Source organism: Syngnathus floridae, chromosome 4 (assembly GCF_059516105.1).
Source record: "Syngnathus floridae isolate MCC-2025c chromosome 4, RoL_Sflo_1.0, whole genome shotgun sequence".
Taxonomy (NCBI): Eukaryota; Metazoa; Chordata; class Actinopteri; order Syngnathiformes; family Syngnathidae; genus Syngnathus; species Syngnathus floridae.
The window spans coordinates 14,052,777-14,078,144 of record NC_142416.1 but is presented as its reverse complement, the minus strand read 5'-3'; the positions used below and the strand labels follow the sequence as shown (position 1 = coordinate 14,078,144).

The window sequence follows — 25,368 nt, the reverse complement described above, 5'->3', positions numbered from 1 at the left end:
CTGACGACAGAGGTAGACACAGAGCCGGACATCATTAAAAAGAAGTGGCACTCCGTGAAAGCACTTGTGTCTCGAGACTTTGCTCTTCTTATATTTGGAACAATGACTAACTATTCAGTTATGAAGCAGTTATGGCGTCTTGATTTGGAACAGGACTTGTGAGTTTTCTTGAATATCTCAGTCTTCTGGATTGCAACTGTATTTTGTTTGTCATAAGAAGCTATACAGAAAGCATTTAATGCATTTCACTGATTCCACTAAATGACCCTTGTACCAAAATTGATTTAATTATGTCCCTCCCCTCAGAATCCTGCACTAAACATCCCATAATCCCAATATATTTCTTTATAGTTCATAAAAAATAAACTAAAAAAATCACATCCTTCGCCATGAAGGTCTATTCTTTTTTCACTGATCACTCTTGAAATGTTTCTACTACGTACTTAATTTAAGTACATCGCCGGGAAATTAAGATGATTAAACTTTAAAGAACTTTATAGAATTTCCTGTAGTTTTACAGTGCATTTCTGAGCACAAAACAAACATAAAGTTAAAGGGATTGTGTGTAGACATCAGAAGCAGGACTGTCTCTAGGCATAGATCTGGGGATGGTAACAGAAAAAAAGAGAGCTGATTTTAAGTCCCACTGAGCACAGTAGCCTCTATCATCCATAAAAGGATGTTTGTGACCACCAGGACACTTCCTGGAGCTTGCTGCCTGTCTAAACTAAATGACAGAGGGAGAAAGACTTTAGTGCAGGAGGTGACTGATGGTGACTCTGTCAGAGTTCCAACATGCCTCAGGGGAAAGAGGAGAACAGTATGGGGGAGTGGCCCCATGAGAACACTTTGCTCAGCAATGGGCACATAGCAACCCACCTGGCAGTTACCCAAAGGTACCTGAAGAACTCTCAAAACACAAGCGACAAAATTCTTAGTGATGATGAGACAAAGATTGAACTCTTTGGCTGGAGTGCCAGAAGTCAATTTGGGAGGAAACCAGGCGCCACTCATCACATGGCCATTGCTATCCCTACTGAGAAGCATATGGCAGCATCATGGTGTGAGGATGTTTTTTTTTTTTTTTTCACTGGTGGGATGTGAGATTAGCTTGTGCAGCAATCTATAGAATCATGCTTGATGAGAACCTGCTCCTGAGTATGCATGACTTCAAATTAGGGTGACACTCCGTATTTCTGCAGGATGACGATGATCCTAAGCACACAGACGTGACATCAAACAAGCAGCTTCATAGCAACTCTGTGAATGTCCTTGAGTGACTCAGCCATAGAACATCTCTGAAGGGCTCTAAGAATGGATGTGCCAAAACATGCACCCTCTAAAAAGATTACGCTTAAGGGACTGCAAAGAAAAATAATTGAAGGACAGATTTGGCATTCTATTTAGAAAAAAATGTATTTTCTTCGAAAATATTGAGCAAAGTCTGTTTATACAGATGATTTCTGTCTTTCTTTTTTAATGTGAATTCATTTATTCAATTTGGAAATATAAGCTGAATGGGATAAAGAGTAGAAAATGAATAGATGGATGGTCAGATATTTTTGGGAATGATAATGCAAGTGTGACAATTAAGCCAGGGCTCCAAAGCGTTGTCGTCATGTGCTGATACAACTAACAAAGCAGACGATTTATGTCCTGGAAAGTTGGAAAAGTCACTAAATGACTTGGTCTTGCCCTTCCTGTCCTGTTTGCTCCCACTCAGGTCTGATTTGGTAGATAAGAATCTGTACTTGAGAGGAGCCAAGCCATGGCACATTAGACAGATGTAAGCCCAAAGTAAGGTCACGATCAAACTTAAGTGGCCGAGACTGTGAACCTGCACCCTGCTCATTGTAGAGGTTAATAGGCTTTAACAAAGAATGGCTCCCCTGAGGAGAGGATGTGGAGTTGCTTGTTTTCAAAACTGAGCGTAGTCTTGTCATGTAGGAAAAAGATGTGCCAGGGGTCATTCCTGCCACGCGCATTCTCGTAAATGTATGACTGTGCACATTTGCACAAGCAATATGGTGGAAATAAGTGCATCAAGCTTACAGTATGTGAGCAAGGAAAGATTAATAATGGTAAGATAATAGACTTGTAGCACTTTGGGCTGGGTCAGCATTCTCCACCTCAGGATAATGAAGAGACTGATCTGCTTTCCAAGGCATGATTAAAGACAATTCATCAACCCTTAAACTTGATTAACAATACACCTTATCTAATAGCTGGGTGGACAAAGTCCAATACATAAAACTTGCTCGTTAACTCATTGATGTGTTTGCAGAGCTGTTCTGATTTTGATAGTTGCTCAAAATTATCGGGAAACACTTCTGGGGTTGCCAATTTCAATTGTGCAAACGCAATCTCCGTACGAGCATGCAGTTTGGATTTTTTCCAAAATATTTGCAAAGGGATTTCAGGGGGAGCGCACTACAATTTGAGAGATTACGAACTAGGTTGATTTGAAAAGTTGCCGACTCGACATTATGTAACTGTCACGTTACAATTCTACAAGATCTATACCATGTGTATATTTGAATGGGATAATGAAAAATGCAGTCTCTGTTGGAAAGTGATGTACAACAAATGCTGAGCACAGAGTGAAAATCGCTCTTAAAAAAAGCCCCAATATATATTTTCTTCCGCTTCCCCTCTTTACGGCAACCAGTTTCTTCCTTGACAATAAAACTACATTTTTGTGGTTAAATAAAAGTAATAAAGTACAATATACTGTATGTGAAGCTTCAAAACCTGGTACAGGGGACAGTTTCTTGTGGCAGCAAATCATTTGGCTGTGAGTCCCCAACTTTTATCAAGCTGGTCAATTCCAGTCTAGCACAATGTGCAGAAAGCAAATCAGAGAACACAGATTGATTGGTTTAGGTATGTTGTTAAAAATATGTGTCTGTTTTCAACAGTGTTTCATTGTGTGCAAGTAATAACAGTAAGATAATAGTTACATAAGTGTAATCTTTACTTGAAGTAGGATCACTGCAAGATGAGGTTGCCTTGAGGTTCTTGTTTTCTCTGGAATTGGATATAATACAAAACAATTTGACTTTAATTGAAAAACATTTGTTTTAATAGTGTTTAATTATTGCATCAATCAATTTTACAATGTTAAGAAAATGTGATAGAATAAAAACACCATCTATTAGAGACACAATTAAACATCAGCAATGCAGTACATGAGGGATAAAACCCGTATATTGGGGATTTAAAGACTGTGTGATAGGGCTTCCGCCAACTGCCTACGTCGACAATTAATGTGTGCGTATTCGCTGGAGGCGCTGAAAGTGCAATTTCTCTCTTCCCATCTCGGCAATGTTTTTGAACAGAAAATACGCAAATTCAGCTCCTTCATTCATTTTAATGATGAAATCATTGACTTTGTTGAAAAATCAATGTAAAGCACAAACCAGTAACTAAAATGGAAAAAAAGTATTATTATTATTATTATTATTATTATTATTATTATTAGAGTCTTCAATTTGCATGTTTTTAGAACATGGGAGAAAACAGGAGTACCTGGAAAAAACACAGGAAGGCTGGAGCCTGGAATTGAACCAATGACCTTTGCACTGTGGTGGATGTGCTAATCCGTCGATCATTATGCCACTCACTATTTTCATATCTTTGTATAATTATACCACTCACTATTTTCATATCTTCGTATAATTAATTATTGTATCAGTTTCACATGCAAGGGGTAGCCGTAACCTCTGCCTGATCATACATCTCTGTTGCTCTCCTTCCCTGCAGGTGTATGCTGTGGTTCACTGTGTACTGTAATGTTTGTGATTCAAACAACACAGTGAGGAATAATTGGCATAGAACAGAAGAATACACATCCAATGAATAATTGAAATAATATGCTTGTGTGCTTCTTGCAGTTAAGAGTTTTTCTGTATCGTATGCCTGAAAAGAAAGAAATCAATGGTTTTAGAAAATAAAATGAAACCAGAGGCATGCCAGAAAATGGCCTGATCTGATTTAATATTCCGCCATTAGAATTTATTGGGCACTGCAAGGTTACTCTCAAAATCACATACAAAATGATGCTTTTGGTTAATCAAGATCATTCAAGTGCGTGACTGCAGCTACAAATGCTCAGGCAGTGAATGTTGTTTCCTATGACGACTGGAAAGAGAGATTAACGGACCAGAAGAAGAAGGTAGCAGGTGGACAACAATGACCACCTGGTCCATCGATTCACAATCCAAGACTCACCCCAACTATTGGAACCATTTGGTGGATATTAATGAGGGTGAACAAGATTAAACGCAGAAATATAGCTGACACATTATATAAACTGTACAATTTTGTTTGTTTACATTGACGATTCACAAAAAAAATGAAATCAGGTTTAAAAACTAACTTCCTGTTGAAATTATAAGGCCAGATGGTGCTGGAGTGGACCATGACATGCTTGTCAAGCTCCTCACTCCCAGCTGCCAGCGGCACAGTCCACTTCCCAGAGCTTTCCACAGGAATCTCGTCACCATGGCCACATCATGACCAGAGAAGTTGTCTAGAGGCCAGCTGGCTCTCCCAGAAACCATGAAGGGCGCACATAGGGACAGGAGAACAACGTTTTGATGCTTGATTAAACAATTATTGGAGATCCTTGTTTAGAAAAGTGCACATCTTTAAGAATTATGGGTTTCATTTGCCTTCTATAAATGTAGATGTTATGGTTGTTGCATTAGTGGTTTTAGTTGGAAATTAATGGTCTATTAGAACCATTTACTTTTAAGACAAGAGACCTTTTATTGTGCATCGCATTTCTTTAATTGTGGTCCCAAAGGACAACACAGCTCTTTCATCAATTATAAAAAAAAAAACCACATTTGTTATTTAATCCTGCTAATGCACTTTTTAAGGTGATGGTCCAACGTGCACTTATCAAGTCAACACTTAACGGCATGATCATCTAAAGTTTAACGTCCAAACTTGAACACATTATTCTGAATTCTGTGAAGCTGGACAAATTAAAGGGAATGGAAAAAAAGTTTTTATTTACAGTTTTTATATACAGTTTCTATTTATTCATTTTGTTTATTTATTTATTGACGCTTTGAATTTTTTATCAGAGCATAAATTCAAATAGGTCATTGCGGTTTTAAATGCATTAGTGTGAAATAAAATAAAATTAGGTATCAATTATTCTCATAGTTCACATGCAATTAACGAATGAATGGAATGATTTAACTTTTTTTTTGCACTGGAACTGTAGTTAAGGTTGTCAGACCAAAGCTAAAAGCAAGTCTAAATGATGAACCAAGAGAGTATTATTTTGAGGGAACACTAGCTTGTAAATACTGATAATGATTCGATGAAACACAGCTTTAAAAGTTGTGTAGAACGTGCCTTTTCTCTAAATAACCGCTACTGGTCACTCATCAATTAAGATTTGTCGTTAACCGGTTTCAATTTCAGCCTTTTTGTTTGGGTAACCTTTTTTTGTCTTGATTATCATTAATGACTAAACATCCCCTTCTTTTTCCTCTACCTCTTTCCTTTCCATCATTTACTTTTACTTACCTATTGCCTATTGCGCTACCCTCCCCCCTTACTTCACCACTCCATCTTCATGCCGGTGCAGGCAGAGAAATGCGACTTGGCTGTGACTAATCTGCTGGCAAAGCCTCCGAGAGCCCCTTGCGGTGGTGCCTCTTTGCGGAGGATACGTGATTGATTGGACCGAGGGAAAACTTTGTCAGGTCGGCCTTCATGACTGGATCTCTTGCCTGATAATAAATTCCCTCCTCCTCCTCCCAAGTACTGTGTGGAGACACATTATGAGACACATTTCCATGAGACATGTTGCCCTGGACTATTACAATCCAACTCGTTGCCATATTTTCTACTTTCTCTTGGACAAACAGGCTTGACTCTCCATAGCCACCATGTTCAGCGTGCAGTATGCTGATTAGTTCTGAAAGATGAGCTTGAAGCATGTGGGAGTGTGTCCCAAAATGGATGCGCAGGGCTTGTATTTGGTGCGCATATCAGATAAAAGCTGAGGGGAGAGAAGGGGGGGATTACTTCTATCGGCAAAGTGTCATGACAAATTGATTTTCTTGCTCAAATCCCAGACAATGGACAAGACAGAACAGGTTGATAGTTTCTCTCCCTAAATGGCACATTTTCTGTTTCCTTCACACATCAATGCCATGATTCATTAAAAATAGGGAGGTAGACCCGTGAGCCCAAAGAAGAGGAGCTAAAGCTTAGATATTTCCTCTCTCTCTGTTCAATTCCCTCATCACAGCGCCCCACATATTCATTTATCAAGTTTGTGAGTGATGACTCTGCAGCACTAGTCCATGTCCTCCATCACAGGCTCAGTCACCCATTGGAAAGACGAGAACGGTGTCTTCGTGAGCTCTCCGCCTCTCTCGCTCACTCACCCGTTCGCTCAAAGATACAGCACATCTTAGCTGAGAGGTAGATAAAAGATGGTGCAAAAGTTCAAAAAAGGATTGTGGGTCAGGAATAACTAGAACATGTTCAAGTGCCTGCAAGATATCCGTATTCTTATGAATTTATTTTCAGTCAACTTTTTAGTGGAATAACATAATGACAGAATGAGCTGACAGAATGGAGTCATGCCAGAGAGCAGTAAGTAAAGCTTTGAGTCAAGACAGAGATAGCAAGCGTTGAGTGTGACTGATATCTGGATGGGCAGTTAGCAGAGGCATCCAAATGGGGCGGGAGATTGATCCAATCAGAGCTGTAAATAAGAAAGTGATTGTGAAATATCAGCAGTGATAAACACATCCATTATTGGAGGATCACAGCGCAATACAGAGGAAGTGGTTAGCCAATTCTGTCAAAAGAAAATGGTTTTGTGTCATAACAGTGTCCACATGCTCAATTATATGCGCACGATAAACATTAAAAAGCAATGAAGAGCCACATGCAGAGAAGCAGAGAGGTGAAGAGCACTAAAAAACAATTGCATTTACAAAGAACAAAAAGCAAACAAGATACAATATCAAGATTCAATGGCAAGCTACACACAAGAAGGTCCAAATCCGAATTTGAAAGCAAAAAAATGTGCTACGCTTCCAAAATGAGATTTGTCGTGTGATTCAGTTGTATGTACAATTATTCTTATTATATCATTTTGATTACACTGCATACGAAGGGGAAAATGGCAACTTTTTCTCAATCTGAGTCTTTTCCTGACCAGTTAAATATGGACATCTGGGAAGTATGCTCCAACGCTAAACTGTGCCTATAAAACCTGATTTCAGATCTCAGTCCACTCTAAATATGCTTTGACTGAGTGAAAATTGGTCAAATTAAGACAGAATGAGCAAAAAAAAAAAACTTTTTCTAATGTGAGATCATCCAATCCCTTGAGAACACCAAGATGGAAAAAATGTAAAGAATAATGTCAAAGGCATTTACAGATTTGACCTATCTGTAGTCTATTGATGTCCAATATTGATAAAAATGAATATTGCTCTTCTTTAACTGTACGGCAATAATCCCTGACCGTCTAAAACCAATTGTTTCAGAAATGTAACTTGTAGACTGCTAACAAAGAACCCCCTGCAGACATTTCAGAGTAATTCTGTACTTAATGGCCCATAGTCTCATAAAGCTAAATGTTAACACAAACGGCTGCCCCCTCCCCCCGCTGCCCCCTTTTAGCATTACATACAGTCCATAGTGTAGGGTAAAAAGCATTTTATTTTGTTGTCTTTCTTTCTTTGGTGTTTATCCATTTGTTTTGCAAAGCTGTGACCACATTGTGCTGGTGATATACAAAATGTACCACGATGACCAACCAAAACATATTTGCATAAAAATCACATTGAATGCACCCTAAACCAATATGACGAATAATACATCAATCAGTACCACACAAGCGCAAATTGAAATATTTTCCACACTTCTATGAATCAGCAAACACATTCATGCTCCTTGAAAAGCCACTCATCAAAGCTTATTTGTAAAAACATGAAGCAAAAACCAGAGATAGGAAAAATAAATGTGATTGGCTTGTCATCTCAGTTTCAATCGCTGCACTTCCTGCTTTTCAGACATAACATGGATATGATTTCGTTCAGTGCTATTGAATCGTCATGATGTAAGAAGAAAACCGTAAATCAATGTCAATGGGTGTTTGAAAATTGTTCCTTTGTGCATCGTCAACTCACACTTCACTCAGTATTTGCAAGTTTTGACTGTTTTGGGAATTTTGCATTGGTTTACTATCGCTACTACTACCAGGAAGCACCTGTGCCGTGACGACATGGAATCCTGGTTTTACATCTGTATATTACTCGCCTGAAAAACAATGTTATTTTTCCTGTCATGTAGGGGGAAAAGCCACAAACATGTTTCAGTATCTTATTAATCTGTACTGCTTCATGATTAATTCATAAAACAACAGAGGTGCAGGTTAATGTTTATTCTGGAGGATGAAATCTGGCAGGATAATCTGAGATAAACATGCAACAATGAATGAAGAGGCATGCCGGCATGACAGAAGACTACATTGAGAATACAGATGTTGCATTTTTGCTTAAGATTTGGAGGAAGATGTGCTTGATCAGTATCTGTTATTAGACTGTGGTTAAAAAAATTCTTCAAGCTAGCACTTGTTCTAATAACATTGTTTTAAACCAATGTACGTTTTGGTACTGAAGCAGTCCGGTTTCAAAAAGTATGTCACTCTGCTGTTCATCTACAGTTTTTTTCCCCATCTCACAATCTGAGCTATCAATAATTGGCATTAGTATTATAGTAGTATTTGTTATAGTATATTTCTTTTTTCTTTTTTGATTCCTGATTCCTGCTTACTCGGAGCAAAATCAACAACTCATAGTTTACAATGTTCTAAAACTATTTGTACTTATCAAAACAGTAAGGGAATTAGTGTCACTTTCTGATCCGTGAAAATGTGGTTGGGGTCAGCTGAGGTTGTCTCGTTTATTGCTTCTCCCTTGAAAACATTTCAAGCTGTGCCTCTGTCCAACTTAGAGCTGATATGGCTAAACAATTTGCTAGACACTGAAGGCAACATGGAATAAAAAACAAGTGTTTCACAGCCCGTTTTCATTCCATTATTACTGACAACTGTATGGAGATAGAGATAGCTTCACACATCTGTACTTGCCCACTGTGAAAGTGGTGGTTGAGGGATGTTCTTCGCCACAGCCTGTCATGGCTTTGACTTAGCTTGTCAACATGATCTCACAGATGTTCTCTTGGGGTTCTGTCCGTGATGGCCATCCTGTAAACAAGTCACCCCATGTAAAGCTGAGAAGCTGCCTCCATTTATCAAACACACCATGTTTTGCTGTGTTCTGCCCTGTCCTCCCTGGTGACCAAGGTATAGCGTGTGTCAGAGGGGCATGTTCGTGGAGAGAGGTGTAATGAGCAGAGAGCAGGGTTAGGATCCCTTGTATCAAAGTCCGTGATTGTTTGGTGTGAGAAGGACATTCTGCACCAGTGAGCAGCTCCTTTAAGAGAACTTTTCTTCCTAGGTCACAAGCATTAATCTCGTTCTTAAGGATATATAGATGTATATAAAATTTATAATAATGTACCAACACAAAATGCTGGAGTCTGACCTGTTCTTTTATTTTTGTGAAATCAATGTACTGGAGGTTACACGGCTAGACAATCAGGGTTTACTGGTCATAACTGTGTTGGGGAAAACCAAAGCAAACAGCTTTACTTAATGGAAATGTACCTGAACAGAGGAGTAGCTGAAATCAATAAATCACAGCTGACTCTCAGTGGCACTTACTGTACATTTCAGTGTGCTTCAGATAGCATGTACTGTATAAATAAATTAGATTCAGTTGACCATGAGATAAGTGCACTCCGATACTGTGAAATATTCAAACTGCAACTGCAGACAAATGTGCAGCTAGTTTCAACGGCAAGATGTTGACAGCAACATTAGTGGCCAAAGAAAGTCACCATATATATATATATATATATATATATATATATATATATATATATATATATATATATATATATATATATATATATAAATTTCCCCCCCTATGTCCCATGGAGAATGTTTGACCCATATTGAGTATTTTTACATGATTTCTTTTGGGGGTACATTGAATTAGATACATTTTTTTTTTTTTTTACAAATTTGTAGTTAGTTACTGAGGGTTCGCCATTAAATTATTTTAAAAGCACAACGAATTGGGCGGTAAAAACTATAATGAAACTGATCTATAAAAGCTGTTTATTAAAGAAATTCGATTAAAATGTTCTAGTCTGTTTGTGTGAGGGTGTTGGTTTGTATTTTCCCAGAGTAATGTAGCAACACAATGTACGCCTATGTCCCTTGAGGGGTCATCATAATCACCTCCTGCTCGTTTGACTGGCCTTGAAGATGTTAAAATGAGTGCTCTCGGCAATGGATGTGTCAGGAAACTAGGAAAAAAATGATGGGGAAACTTTGATAAGTCCTCAACAGGGACATGAACTGTCAGCAAGACAGATAACTGGTGTGAAGTGGGGACCTTTCATTAATGTACCAGAATCCCTCGACCATCTGTTTAAGCTGACATGGCTTTTCAAACACTTGCAAAACTCATGTATGAATCACCTTGTGGCATTGTTTGTCATTGACAGTCCTTGGACTCTGCAGGTGATTGAATGTCTGTTTTTGGCAACAATACCCTTGGAGGTGTGAACGGTACTTATTTAATTGTGATTTTGGTAAGTGGTTTAGTAAATATGAAAAACGCCAATGATATGGCTTTTGATGTTTGACTTCTTATGTAAAAACTGGAAAAACAATAACTTTCATGTGCAACAGTATTTAAATTTATAATTTTCATTTTGGTGATCGCAGTTTTTTACCATTATATGCAACGTAAGTTAAGAATTTTAGAATGTACTAATTATCTCAAGAAAATGGTTTGAAGGGCATATTGATTTTGCAGATAAAAAGGGGCCTTGTGTTCATTGGATCTGTTTTAATTTGACCCCACATGTCACCTGGGGAAAAAGAAACAGACTCACAGAGGCAGGTCAAAAAAATCAAAACAATACCAGACAAATGCATCGCTGCACCGTGTGAGTTGAATTTATTACTGTGACATGGGAATTAACTGCGTCACAGCTCCAGCACTCTGACTGATTCCAAGCAATGCATACTGTTTTATTGTTTCATTTAGAATATCACAGGGTAAACAATTGGAATGTTTTTTGCTTTGCACAGTGAGTCACTCTCACCCACGGTGTCAACAATGACTGACCGGATTCAAATAATAATCATTAACACAGGAATTTACATTTAGCCACACTTGAGGTATTCTAATCACAGTATTATTAGATAGATTTTGTGCAGTATTCCATTTTCTGTCAACAATACACAATCAGTACTGAGGGTTATGTGGTACTAAATGATGTGATGAAAGGTTGTCTTTCCAGTCAAGCCAACAGAACTCACAGTTAGTTGATAATGTTTCCACACTGTTTCGAGTCAGTCAGAAAATTGAACAGTGAGTCATAGTTTAATAACAGCTCAAAATGGGGAAATGATTTTGCTGCACTGAGACCCAACTCCTCCCCACTAATTGATGCATTTTTTTTTTGGCAGGAGAATTTAAAAATAAAAAACACAGTCCCTTGAGTGTCTAGCAACATCCCCTGCTCACCCATAGAGAAGAAATAATATATATTTATTTTCATAAACTAAATAAATATAAAATAAAAATATGAACATCAAAAAGAGGAGCTCAGACACAAAAAAAAAGTCAAAGCCCAACTCTAAGTCAAGCCAACACTGAAAAAAGTGTTTTGTTTCTTTTACTTATCAGCAGGTAAACAGCGAATATGAGATACTGTCTTCCCAATGCACAGCAGTATAAATTGCAAGTCACAGGTGAATATATCGGACAAAAGCATTATTATTCCAGCATGTCCACACTATCGCTATGTCCTCCATTTACTATAAGCATTGCCCTCAACAATTATTTTTTGTCCTAAGTCAAACAAAACAGCACAGGCTGGTAGGTGCACCCTTGCTCAGGATTGGACAGCACTGTAATATCCTCAATATTAGTATTCAAAGCATAGGCTAAAGTCCCATTTTCAAAACAAAGCAAATACAGCAGATTGAAGCTCCACTGAAGGCAGATGAGCAAGCTCACTGGAGTGGGCCATGCAGAGGGAGAGCTAATTTTTCATAATCAGTGACAGTTGCACTGATGTCAGGGCAAAGCAATCACTGAGCAGCATGAGTACAACTATCTTCGGAGGTGTCTGACGGCGTGCCAAGGGACCGAGGGCGAGACGGCTGCAGTGAGACAGAGAAAGTACTCAAAGCATGTGACAGGCAGAAAAGGAAAAACAACATTAGGAAACCCGAATGAAGGTAGAGAGAGTAATTAAATTCCAACAGCAAACTAAACATGCAACGATACTGCAAACATGTCTTGTAAAACCGGACTCTCCTTGAATATGTTGCCACTTTATTCTTCATTGTGTGGTGGTCAATGATGACAAAGGTGATGTATACCTGGGGAATGTTGTGAGGAACCTATTTTGATTAGGATCCACGTCTTGCTTCACTTGAAGTTCTTGGATTAATCTTAATTTAGTGAGGCGTCAAACATCCAAAGCAATACATTGGATTTATTGTGCTATTATGTTCTCATCCCAAATTCTTGTCTAAGCATAATGAAGTATCACCCCACCCACAACTCATCTCTCCTTCCTTTAAAAACTTGCACACACAATTGTTTTAAAAGAACAATCATGTTTTATATCACAACAATCAAACATTGCTGGGTTCATATAATTAAGAATTTTGCAGAAAAATATACATTTGAAGCCTGGACCACCTTCCAGCATGCAAGATGCCAGTGAACCTCAAGAGATTTCAATCCAGTGTTCATTGAAGTACTTAGCATTGATAATGCTCTAATAGTAGTAGAGTTTAAATTTGTTTACTACATTCACTCAAAGAGTTCTCAAGGCCCTTCTACCTTTCTGCTTCCTCCACAAAAAAAAATACCTTGGTACACAATTGAGAAGTGACACACTATTGGGCTTTTAATATGCTCAACGCACATCTCCGCACCAATTTTGTGCCCATGTTCATAACATAGTATTTCACTAGAATATATACCTGAATACACGACTGGATAACAAACACACACACACACGCACACACAGATACACTCACACGCAAATGCCCTCACACACAAACAAAAGAAATAAAAGAAGAGCCTGCAAAATAAATGGAGCAAGGCCTATAATCTATCATCTAAACTTTCACTTGGAGCCAAGGATATGAACAGGGGTGAAACTTTATTTTCTTTGCCCTTCTGTTATGAGTCAACTCTTTGAGTAAATGGAGCGGCGAGAAAGGTGTTCAGCTTCTTGCACAGCGGTCGGCAAAGGATGAGTTTGTGTTTCAGACAAGGTTCCATACCACACGGTCATTATGCATCTCTAGATATAGAATGAGATTTGAAAATGAGAACATAAACTGCGACTTCATATGAAAAGTATGCCTGCAGGTATTGCAGAGCTTCTACATGTGCTCTCCAAACAAGTGTCTTATCAATAAGGGCCCCCAAGGGCACCCAACGATGATAGCACTCATCTTGTCGTCTTGCCAGTGATGCATTGCCTTTCGGGAGGTAAACACAGTCATTTTAATCTTTATACCTTATAAAATCTAGGCAAGTGTCCATCAAGCGGTCTGGGATAAAACATAAAGATGACAATCCATCACTTTTTTCCTCGTATAGCTTTTTTTTCAGCATTTAAAGTTCCTGTACAGCTTTTGGCTGCGATGTATGAGGATGTCCATTTGTTTCCTAACTAGGGTGCAAATAGCCAATAGAATCCGTCAATTGATTTTCTCCGCATTCACTGCCTATGCATCTTCATTGTGTGCACTCGGTGTGTAGACACTGATCATCATAAGATTTCACAGATGTAAACAATCTGACACATTTACCGATCTTTTGCTTCACTATCAAAATTACCCATTAAAAATATCCAACAATTTTCCTCACTGCTTTGACGATGTTCAAGTTGCCCTGTAATAAACCTGAGTATCCAATGACCACTCGTTTCTGCTAGTTTTTCCTTTCTGCACATATGTAGATACTGCAATGTATTGCAGATGTGTTTTGTTGCATAATCACAGTGTATCATGTTATTATTATTAACATTAGGATAATAACACAAACTCAGCTACTATGCAAATGACACTTTTGAGACAAACCACACTGTCAAAAAAACTCTCACCAGAGTTTGTTTTAACTGAACCAATCTGATCAAGGCGTGAATGTGTTGAAGGGTAAGTAAGCAGCATGAATAATAGAATGAAAAAATGTCACATGAATAAACAATAGGAGTAAGATACACAGATGTTCAAAACTGTATTTTAAGTCATGTTTAGAACCAATGAGAAAGGGCATTTGGGGAGATGGAATGAGGGAATCAGAGTGACACACCAAAAGCGTTTGAGGGTGAATGAATGGAGCCGAGGGTGTGTCTCTGTTGCTAAACACTGCCTATAATAGAGGCCAAAGATTTGATGGCAAACTTTATACCCCTGCACCCACACACACAGTGCATTCCATCAGCACTTTATCTGGCCTTTTATTTGCTTTTATCGAGCATGGCGGAGGCAGCCCGCTCAGCGTTAACAATGTCGGGCTAAAGTCATTTCACACAACACTACTTGGTCATGTAAGCTGACAACTTTTATATTCCCTTATGTCCTTGGCTTGCTCTGCCGTATGGCTTCTCGGTAGCGGGCAGTGCTGAAACTAGTTGGTTTGCAGCACCGAGATTGCAGAGTGGCGTAAATTGGGCTAATTTCAAGCCTGGAGAAACCATTACAAGGAGGCAAGCATAACTCTTAGTGGCAGACAAAACTGAAAGCAGAAGCGTACATTGCTCATGGATCTAGTACATGCCGCACTGCATTTAACTGTTCAATACAGGTCACTGATGTGCACCAAAGCGTTTCACATGCAATTTATCCCCGTTTGACGACGAGTGCGTTTTTACGCTGTCGGTAGGGGTTCTGCTCAGGCTGCAAAGGGTTCATTCGGCTTAGTCTTTAATTAACCTCATGCCCTGTTTCTATACACACTGCCAAACCTTGGCTGACCTTACAACAATTTATGCTTGCAATAAAAATGACAAGGTTATGGAAATACAGGCTGACGCAAGATGTGACAGAAAGGTTGCTGGGCCAACTGTTAATGGGCTGACAGGCCATTATCCCTGATGCCACGTGAACAGCTCAGTTACCAGCAAAACAAAGGTACTGGTGTTGGATTGAAGAAGATTAAGGACATAGAAGTAGACAGATACTTTAGGGTGGCCTTGGGAATATACTGTACATGGTGGGATGAAAACAAGCTAACAAGAAATCAACACAAACTCTTGTGGAGGCTCTAGACAAGAGGTTCCACATCTGAGATAATTTTAATTGGTGGTCATCACTTTGCTGTGGGCTGGATACTTGACTGATAAAACGAACAAACTCAACAAATTTAGAGGGTTCAGTGTGCTTGACAATTTATCCTTGACACAGTAATTTAATTATTTCTTGAATTCGACAAGTGGTCCTTCATTCAATTTCATACGCCACAGAAAATCACCTTTTTAAGCTACATTTAAGTCGTTTTTTCCTACTTTACAATCTAAATGAAAACTAGTCTTTCCATTTCTGATAAAACACAAGTCAAATTAACACAATGACCTCTTTCAAATTAGAAGAATATTTAAAAGAAAAAGATGTCAAACATGTTTTACATTACGTATACTTAATTAGAAAGGACGTGGACACGCTACCAATAGTGGCACATTTCATAGACTATAATTACCTGTAGAGTACCACGTTTGAAATCAAGGGCAAGGGAAATAATTAAATCCAAGTTTGAATGGCTTCTCGCGAAGCCGATACAGCTGAGCGATGATGTCTGTATTGCTAAATCAATTAAAAAGTCGAATATGGGTCCATTCAGCAGCACAAAATTATCTTGTCATTCCGGGTAATTAGCATGCCATAAGAATTCACACCCACAAAGACACTGCCCATCAAACTGCAGGACAGTTGACGACATAATAGCCTGTTAATGTCATGAAGAAGACTCCCTTACTTCATCACCTGGCTGGCTTTACATTGAAGCAAGTAATGCTAAATCATGACAAAATTTCGTCCCAGATTGAGTTTAGGTGGCATCTCCATTAAGAAACGCATTGTAAAACACAGTTGCAGGGACAGCTCATGTACTGTAACTTTGCCCCCTCAGGGATTTATCAAGACATTGGATGGGCTGCCCAGCCCAACACACACACACACACCATCGATGAACTTTTGCTCTTGTATATATTGCAGCAGACGATATATGTATGTGTGTTATGAATATTTAGTATTAATAACATTTAGTTATTGTTGATAGTTCACTTGCATTTGATGCATCCCCACAATTAGAGAGGATCATATTTTGATTTTTCACAAGTTGTCGTTGACTTTCTTTTCTGTTGTTAAGCAAATAAAGCAATTCAAAAGCAACACAAAAGGACGCTTTGATTTCTCCCACGTCTTTATATCCTCCGCCGAAACACCTAAACTTTTCTATTATCCTAGTTGTTCAGTAAATTTGCATTCAAAAGGATGAATTCACCCAGTGGGACATAACTTTTTTTCATGAATAATTTATTTGCTAGGATTACTTTAAGAATTTCTAACTTGGGCCAGCCCTCCAGCTCTTTAGACTAATTGTTATATCAAAAGGCTTGAAGACATTTTCATTAACTTTATAGAAAATGTGACACAGACAAGAACATACATTATATTCAATATTGCACTAAGCTGGTAGGTGTTTACTTACCATCTACATTGTGAATACTGCAGTAAACATAAGAAACCAGAGCAGTGGTTTGTTTTTCAACTACCCATTAAATTAATTGCTGCATTAGCTAATTAGATATTTAGATTTCACCACTTAAAACCACATGCTATCCGTCTATAAGCCATGATGCTGTACTGGGAAAATCAACACTCGACATTAAGAACCTTTTCATGACAAGATTTGTTGTGATACATGGTGACAGAGAGGCAAGGTCTAAAAAGAAAATCAATTTTAAGTGACAGCGGGAGGTGAGAGGGAACTTCCTTGACATGTTTTAATTGCCACCTCTGCCTGTTGTGTCTCGCCTATGCAGTCACCACAAAGGCTTCTCGGGTAAAGGAGAGGAAGAGCGGGGAGGGGGAACTCAGATCTGCTCAATGCATCAACCGCACTTATCCTCTTTAGTCTCTGACTCTCTATTGCCTTATGGCTCCAGTACACATGACAAACCCACACTACTGCTATGACCTCTCTCTCACAGTACTTGTTACTATACAGTATCTCTTAATTGCCATCTTCAGTCATCGGGGGAAACAGCAGACCTGCGACCAAAGGCCATCACTGCTTTCAGCGTTGAGCAACTAACTCCCTGATAAAGCCAACTTTCTCTTTTCTCTGTGCAGTTCAGTTATGAAAGAGAGACTGAGTATTAATAAAGTCTTGGAAGTCTTGCAGGTGAGCTGATGGATTTGGACCTGTCATGGTCTCTTTCAAATGAAACACAATAGAAGGACAAGCCTAAAGGTTGAGTTTTCAAAAGGTTTGTATCACACAAAGACTCCTGAAATAGCCAACCTGAAAGCTTTGTCATAACCACACTGTTAGGGCGTTGAGCATATGTGTCAATAAACTACTAATGAGAGGAAAGATGATTCAAGCATGTTTATTTTTTTTTTAATCATCGTTTTGTTGCTCTGTCTAACTTTAAGCATGTATTGATCAAATCTCCGACAAAAACAATCAAATGCAAATTGTAAAGCCAGTGGAAAGCAAGTGAACAAACATTTTTTCAATTTCTTTTTTTAAATAGAGTCACACCCTGTAACCATGTTGCAACAACTCAGTACCCAACATCACAGCCACAGATTCACATTTTGCAACCATAATAGATCACTTGTCAACTTCAGCCATCTTATCCAGCGAAGGGGAAAGTTTACATATATTTTCCACAACACATACCTTGCAGGCGGCAGTAAAACTGCATTCTAATGCCTCTCTATATGCTATCTAAAATGGGTACAGATACCAGGCCTTTGTTTACCGCAGGAGAGAAGCTTCATTGACATTCAGAAAGAGACATTTAGACTTTGCAGGTGTCTTTGTTAATACATCATTGTCTATTAAAGGAGCAGCTCTTGGAACTTGCTTGAGGCTAAATGGCAGTCAGGACAGTGACTTACTATTTTAGACATTCAGAAATATTCTGTTACTTAGCTAGCATTGCAAGAGTCATCCTGATTCAAGTTATACATTCCTTTAAATGGAAAACCTGCATAGACATGTTAGTGCAGAGCATTCTGCACAGCAGTCAGTCATTTAAGTTTGAAAATATGCTCTCATCAGTTGCAGGGCTGGATTCATCAATACTGAATGATAAGGGAAGAAACTCATTTCTAAAAGACAATTACATCTTCAATCTCAAGGCAATCAAGAAATCTGTTCATCACTTAAACATATTACATTCTATGTTGTGGACAGAAAATAAACATCCTCAGAAAAGCAATCAAAAAAGTAATGCTTCAGGGAAATATTCCACTCATATTAAAACAGACTTGAAGCCTAATTGAATAACTGAAAAACAGATAACTTTCACAGAACAAAATAAATATATAAACATATCCTTGACAAGAATAGTCATAGCGTTTATAAAAGTTTGCCGACACATAGCTGCAATGTATTCCATGTTCATGTGTGTTTGTGGTTAGTCCAGGACACTTGATATTTCCTTAAACTAAATGTCATGAAGTCATTCAAGTATGAAATGTCAGACTAATTCAGAGCACACGCACAAAATATGAGCTCTCAAAGGACTTTCTCAAACTATGCAGGGTAATTCATCAAAGCATAAAGGTGGCCCGGTGCAGTTGGACCAATGAATGACAAAATGCGGGTTCATTTGAATGGAATGTTCTCTAAAAGGAGCCGCGCATTTCTTCCTTCTTTTAAATCTCTCCGTACAGCCTATGCTGTTGTATTATATCATCATATACTAGGTAGCTGACATGAAATTAGTTAACTAATTATTATGTTTTAATTCGAAGATATATTAAATTAATTAAATAATATGCATGGGGGCCGATTATTGTTTGCTATTGTGATGGATGTGGTATCGAGGGAAGTGAGGGGTGGACTACCATGGGATCTGCTCTACGCGGATGACCTGGTATTGATGGCTCACAGTCGAGAAGACCTAGCTAGGAAGCTAGCAGCCTGGAAGACCTGCCTGGAAGTGAAAGGAATGAAGGTGAATGCGACAAAATCAAAGGTCATGGTCGGTGGTGCTGGCCTGGGAGTGGTACCGCAGTCAGGAGCATGGCCATGTGGAGTTTGCGGGAAGGGAGTGCAAGCTAACTCTATCCGGTGCAAGGGTTGTCAGAGATGGGTACACCGGAGATGCAGCGGAGTAAAAGGCAGCCTACTAGCTGCAAGTGAGACCTTCAAATGCAAGCGGTGCAGGGGAGAAGTCGCCCAAGCAGACCCAGCTGAGCAAGAGGGGCTCATAGTAGATGGGGAGATGTACGAGGTGGTGGACAGCTTTTGCTACCTTGGAGACATGCTTAACGCTGATGGGGGGGTGGACCTAGCAGTGACCACAAGGGTGAGAAGCGGGTGGAATAAATTCAGGGAACTCATGCCCTTCTTAACATCTAAGGCCCCATCCCTGAAGATCAGAGGCCAAGTGTACTCCGCCTGCGTCAGAAGTAGTATGACGTTCGGAAGTGAGGCATGGGCCCTGAAAACAGAACACGAAGACAAACTAAACAGAGCAGAAATGAGGACGATCAGATGGATGTGTGGTGTGTCAATGAGGGAGGAAAAGACCAGTGCAGAGCTGAGAAAGAAGATGGGAGTGGAGGCCATAGTGGATGTGGTGAGGAGAGGCAGACTGCGATGGTACGGACATGTAGTGAGGAAGGACGAGAACGACTGGGTGAAGAAAGTTATGTCGTATAACGTAGAGGGAATAAGACCCAGTGACCGACCTAAAAAGACCTGGCAGACGACCGTGTCAGCCGACATGAAGGCACTCGGCATCAACCACGAGATGGCCATGGACCGTTCCCGGTGGAAGAAAGCCATATCAAGAACCCAGTCCAACCCAGCGGCACCTGGAAAACGGACTTTAAACCGATGATGATGATGATGATGGGGCGTGATTGTCTGCGCCTGAGTCTATGGGTCCGTGCGTGTGTTGTATAATTTTTTGGAGCCACAGGGTAGATTTGACATTAAAAATGGGAACTGTTGAAATTCTCACTGGTTACAAAACCAACGTTTTTCGTTCAGCTTTTATCCAAAACATGTTCACTGAACAACACATTCATTTACACCTGCCATAACATTCATCCTGAAGTGACTCTGACTCAAAGGTCACATCAACAGGTATATTTTTTTATATCATGTTTTTTATATTTTATATCAACAGGTGTATTTTTAATCTTGTAAACCTGTGGGGACACGTTTTTTTTTTCAGTATATCCCATATCTAAATATTCAAAAGGATGCAGGTAATTAAAACATAGTTTAGAATGGCACGTCATCATTAGAAATTATTCTTGTAATTTATGATAATTTACCACATTTATGTATAATTATATATAACTGATATTGGCAAGTCAGATGATGTACACCTTTTTTTTATCTAAAATATGAAATCACTTGTCATTGTGACTTTACAGGCACTAGACGCAAATGACAAACAATACAGTGACTGCCAAATTCATTTAATACTCCAAAAGCAATTTCAACAGGTCTGTGCTTCCGATGCACTTGTGAGACATCCTTTTGGTATTAAGAGTTTTAATAATCATCTAAAATTAAGATCCATCTGCCGAAACCACACCCTGCCTCGGGATTTGTGGAATCAAATATTAATCTCTTTGTAATGAATGTAGCAGATTATAGAAGGGAGTCAAGATCAGATATCACGTCACTACAAACTGGGCAAATACAGGTTCTATTATTTACGCATGATGTTTAATACCTGATCCACAAAGTTGGATTTGTGTAAACCCTGCGAAAATATAAAAAGAGCAGAAACGACTGACAAAAAAAGCAATGCAATGTCGTTTGAGGATCTATAATCTTTAAAAAGAAAAAAGAAAAAGGGGATGGAAAGTTGTTTGCTTTGGCCCGTATCAAGCTGCATTGCTCATTTATAGCAAAAATAATAAATACCAACACAAGCTCTCATGTGATAGAGTTGACGATTACAGCACTTTGAATGACCTCTGTTACCGCTGCAACAGTCAAATTCATACTGCTATTAATATATAATGTGACATTCAAGTACATATGTGTACTATTCAACCAGGAAAAGTGCTGACACAAGAACTGTTCCAGAAAGTGCCAAACATGTTTATATGTTTGTTTTTTCACGAAAGGTTCTGGTGTCTCAATCTGAACACCAGGAGCACCATCTGAGAAGAGTACTGAGGTACATGAGAAAGAAATGTAGATGAGGAAAAAGACTAAATTTTGAATTGTGGGGATATACAAGTAGATTTCTGAATGCCATGCAGCTTTGTGTGCTGGAGTGTAAATGAAGTGAAGAAGACTAACACACCGATCGAACCTCACCGTCTGGAACAGGTGGCCAAACCAGCAACAGATGGCTCGACCCACCCAACCTCTGACAACTCTTAGCAAACTCAGCTATGCGCCGATCAATAACACAGCTAACAGTGAGAACAAAAGGTGAATTAAACATTGCAGAAAATATTGATCATCATCACTCTGAACGCAGCTTGCGGCGCCGGCTACGCTCCACATGGTACAGCCCACCGCGTTACCACAGTAAGCAAATTACAAAACGGAGGAAAAGAACCTGAACAAGATTCCATCAGTGGCAGAAAGTGAAGGACATCTAAATTAATAATATGAATATATAAATAGAGGCTTACATCTTATGGTGGTTGTTTCTATGGCACAGATGGATTCTTAAATTAATACGTCTGACAGTGTCAGTCATCATTGTATTATTACTTTTATAAAGCATTTTTTTTCCCCCACACAGTGCTTGTCTAGCATCTTTTTGAAAATTGTTGAACCGTGGGTGTTTAAAATTCACTCTAAAACATAAATCAGACTTTTTTAATAGACTTGGAGTTCATAAAATATGGATCATAGTATAGTAGGTGTGGAGCTTGCTCTCAGTTGCGTGGTCCAACCTTTTCTTGAATAATGAAAGCATAAGGTCTGATTTCACAGCCCTAACAGCCCCGTATTGGATGTGTCCTAACACAAATCCATTAGGTTATAGAAGACACCTAAAATAAAAAAAAATCATAAAAAAAGCAGAAAGTTACTATTTCTAAAATGACATTTTCTCCAAACACTACAGCCTTTCCCTACTGCCCATCACAGGACTGCACTATTATCATTGTGGCAAACACTGATATTTCTCAGTGACAGCAGCAGTCTGGCATCTTTATAGATCACTGATATTTATGGCATAGCATTGCTGAATCAGGCTTATATTACTGCTACAAATGTCAGCAAAATATCAATACTTCCAGAGAGATGGCGACAGACTGAAATGAGTGAAATGATCAAGAGAAGACGAAGCTTGCTTTCATTAGCAAGTGGATGATAACATCACTTGATTAATCACCATCTCTCTTTCCTGCTGTATGAGCCAGTGGGGGTTGTGTTGCTACCACAATAAAATATTCTCTGTTGTGTAAATCAGTCTCGTGGGCTACAAATCTCAGAAAAATACACTTAAAATGTTTGTTTTCCCCGTGACTGATGTACATTTTTGTTTTTGATGACAATCGTTATGAATGCGTACATTGTTGAAAATGTGGACCATTTAGAAGAGCGCTGTTGTTGCTGTTTGCACAAAATGAAAGCGGGGTGATGCCCCTTTGAAATTTGCTGTTATCCTTGAAACAAAATGCTTCCAGAAAACAACAGTTATACATAATGCATGAAGTTTTGTTCCTGCTCACACATGATTCAAGGATTTTCTAGTCTTTATTTCTGCTGAGGTTACTTGAAAAAGACCTTGCACCAAATAAAAGCATAGTTTTGCTGTGTTTAAAGTGGACTCAGGCATGCAGCTCCCACAACTGCCGTATAGTTGTTAGTTGTTAATCCTCTGACAGTTACAGACTAGCTTGTGGGGGAAATGGCAGTTGAGGCAAAAAACCTGCTTCCTACTCATGGAGAATGTTTGTCTGTTTCTTGTGATTGGCTGGTGACTAGTATGGCGTGCACCCCGCCTTTTGCTTTAACATCAACTGGAATAGGCTCCAGCGCACACGCAACCCTAACAAGGACAAATGTTGGAGATAATGGATGGATGGAGGGAATTCAACACAAGGTGTGAATATTAGTACACCGTGTATACTATAGTATGTAGCCAGAAATGTTACATGGAAGTGTTTGTGTATTCTGTGACTAACCATGACATTTCGGTATGATAAATTGTTGCATTATGCAATACACTCCTTGTAACCTAATCACAGAGTCACTGAATGCAACTGATGGCCAACAAATCTCAGAGCTACGATCAGTGGGACTCGACCTATCTCCAGTTTTCTCTGCCTCTGGTATCTTGATATTCAGATTGACTTCAATATGCTACTATTCAACCAGTAAAATTCCTGACACATGAACTGACGCATGTACTGTACACAACAGCAAAATCAATATTTAGACTACCAATAAATGATACACCCAAAATGTTGAATCGTACATAGAAGTTACAAAACAATAAGGTCGAAATCAAAAAGACAAATGACAAATCTCTTACTTCCTAAAACCTCTCCAAGACCCATGCTTGCAAATTCAGGCATAATCTCTCTCGGTGGAAAATGCCAGCTGAGGCTAACAATGCAACAAAATAAATGTTTCAGCACATTTGCTGACCTTACTGTTGACAGGCACTACCTATATGGCAGTCCAAGTAATTCATATTTGTGTCAAAAAGAGAATTTCTCCAACCAGGAAGCTGCTTATTAAAACTCCTCTGCAAATGTAGAGTGCACTGAGTTTCTAAGCTTGCCACCTGGCTTTTTGGAATAAAGCTCTCAATTTGTTCCGTGCATATTTATAGTATGCAGTGTATCTCTCTAGCTTACTGATTTGTTAATGAGGTTACAAATTGTTGGTTGTAGTACATAATGAAAAAGAACAGGTAAATGAATGACTAATAGAGAGGTTCTTCATCTTTGATAAGCTTGTTTCAAATTATTAAAGCACATGCAGTCAGCCATAAGATCAGATGGGACGTATAAGACAAAGGAGAGGAGCAGGAAAGACTAAACACACATCAGAAACACCAGGAGGCACCACTGAGAAATACGAAAGCACTTGACCTTGGTTACAAAGATGAGCAAGCACTGAAAGGGAAACTAATTACACAAATAAAATAAGGATAATGAGTAACAAGTGAAACCAAATGGGGCAAGTAGGAGACACCCAAATAAGATAAGAATTTGAATTTGCATTGAGTTGCCAGATGACTGCTGGGATAGGCGACCCCGTGGGGACAAGCGGTATAGAAGATGGATGGATGGATGGATGGATGGATGGATGGATGGATGGATGGATGGATGGATGGATGGATGGATGGATGGATGGATGGATGGATGGATGGATGGATGGATGGATGGATGGATGGATGGATGAAACTACATGCACAGCAGAAGCCTGGCTAAGCCGCATCCAAAATGGCCATCATATTTACATGATATCCAATGTTTTTTTTTTTTTACTACTATAGAATTGTGGTACCACAAGCACTATGGTATTGGTTTTGTGTTAAAATATTCTGCTCAGCTAGTTTTTGTGTATCCAGGCAAATGAATTACGAGAGCAGATTCTATTACATCTTTTGTAAATCCCTTTGGATTTAGTCTCATAAAGAAGACATTATGAGGCATTTCTGCCAAGAAAAGAAGATAGAGGAAAGAAAGAAATGCCAACAAATGTCCCAGACTGTCAGCACTGCCGTGCTACAATATTACCGTTTAAAATTTGCACATGAAAATGTGTCTATCATGTGCAAATGAGATATTTCTGTCCAGTCTGTCCGTCGTTGCAATTAGCAGGCTCGCTTGTGTCTACCTAGAAAATGTGTTTTCATTTCAGCTGTCCTGTCACTCAAATTGGCTTTGTGGCTTGGACAAAATATTATTAAAGGATGTTGTATTTTCTACAGGTTGTAAATACAAATGAGGGAATGTCAAACAGATGATTAACGGATGACTGAAAAAAATAGTTTAAAGGCATATCATTACCAATATTTCCA

The 25,368-nt window shown here is 38.9% G+C and overlaps 1 long non-coding RNA gene across 13 annotated transcripts in view; it reads right to left on the bottom strand.

Moving 5' to 3' along the window:
• Window positions 1–3,007: 3,007 nt before the first annotated feature.
• LOC148399322 (uncharacterized) overlaps window positions 3,008–25,368 on the bottom strand; it is a 59,377-nt gene continuing 37,016 nt past the window's right edge. For 2 of the 13 annotated variants that reach the window (XR_015858186.1, XR_015858191.1), the window contains one exon: window positions 3,939–6,443. This is a non-coding gene — a long non-coding RNA (uncharacterized LOC148399322). Of the gene's footprint in view, window positions 3,028–3,474; window positions 3,919–3,938; window positions 6,444–6,551; window positions 6,737–7,667; window positions 9,254–10,688; window positions 12,296–25,368 lie in introns of those variants that run through there. The other 11 variants (XR_015858184.1, XR_015858195.1, XR_015858183.1 and 8 more) reach the window with 8 other exon arrangements.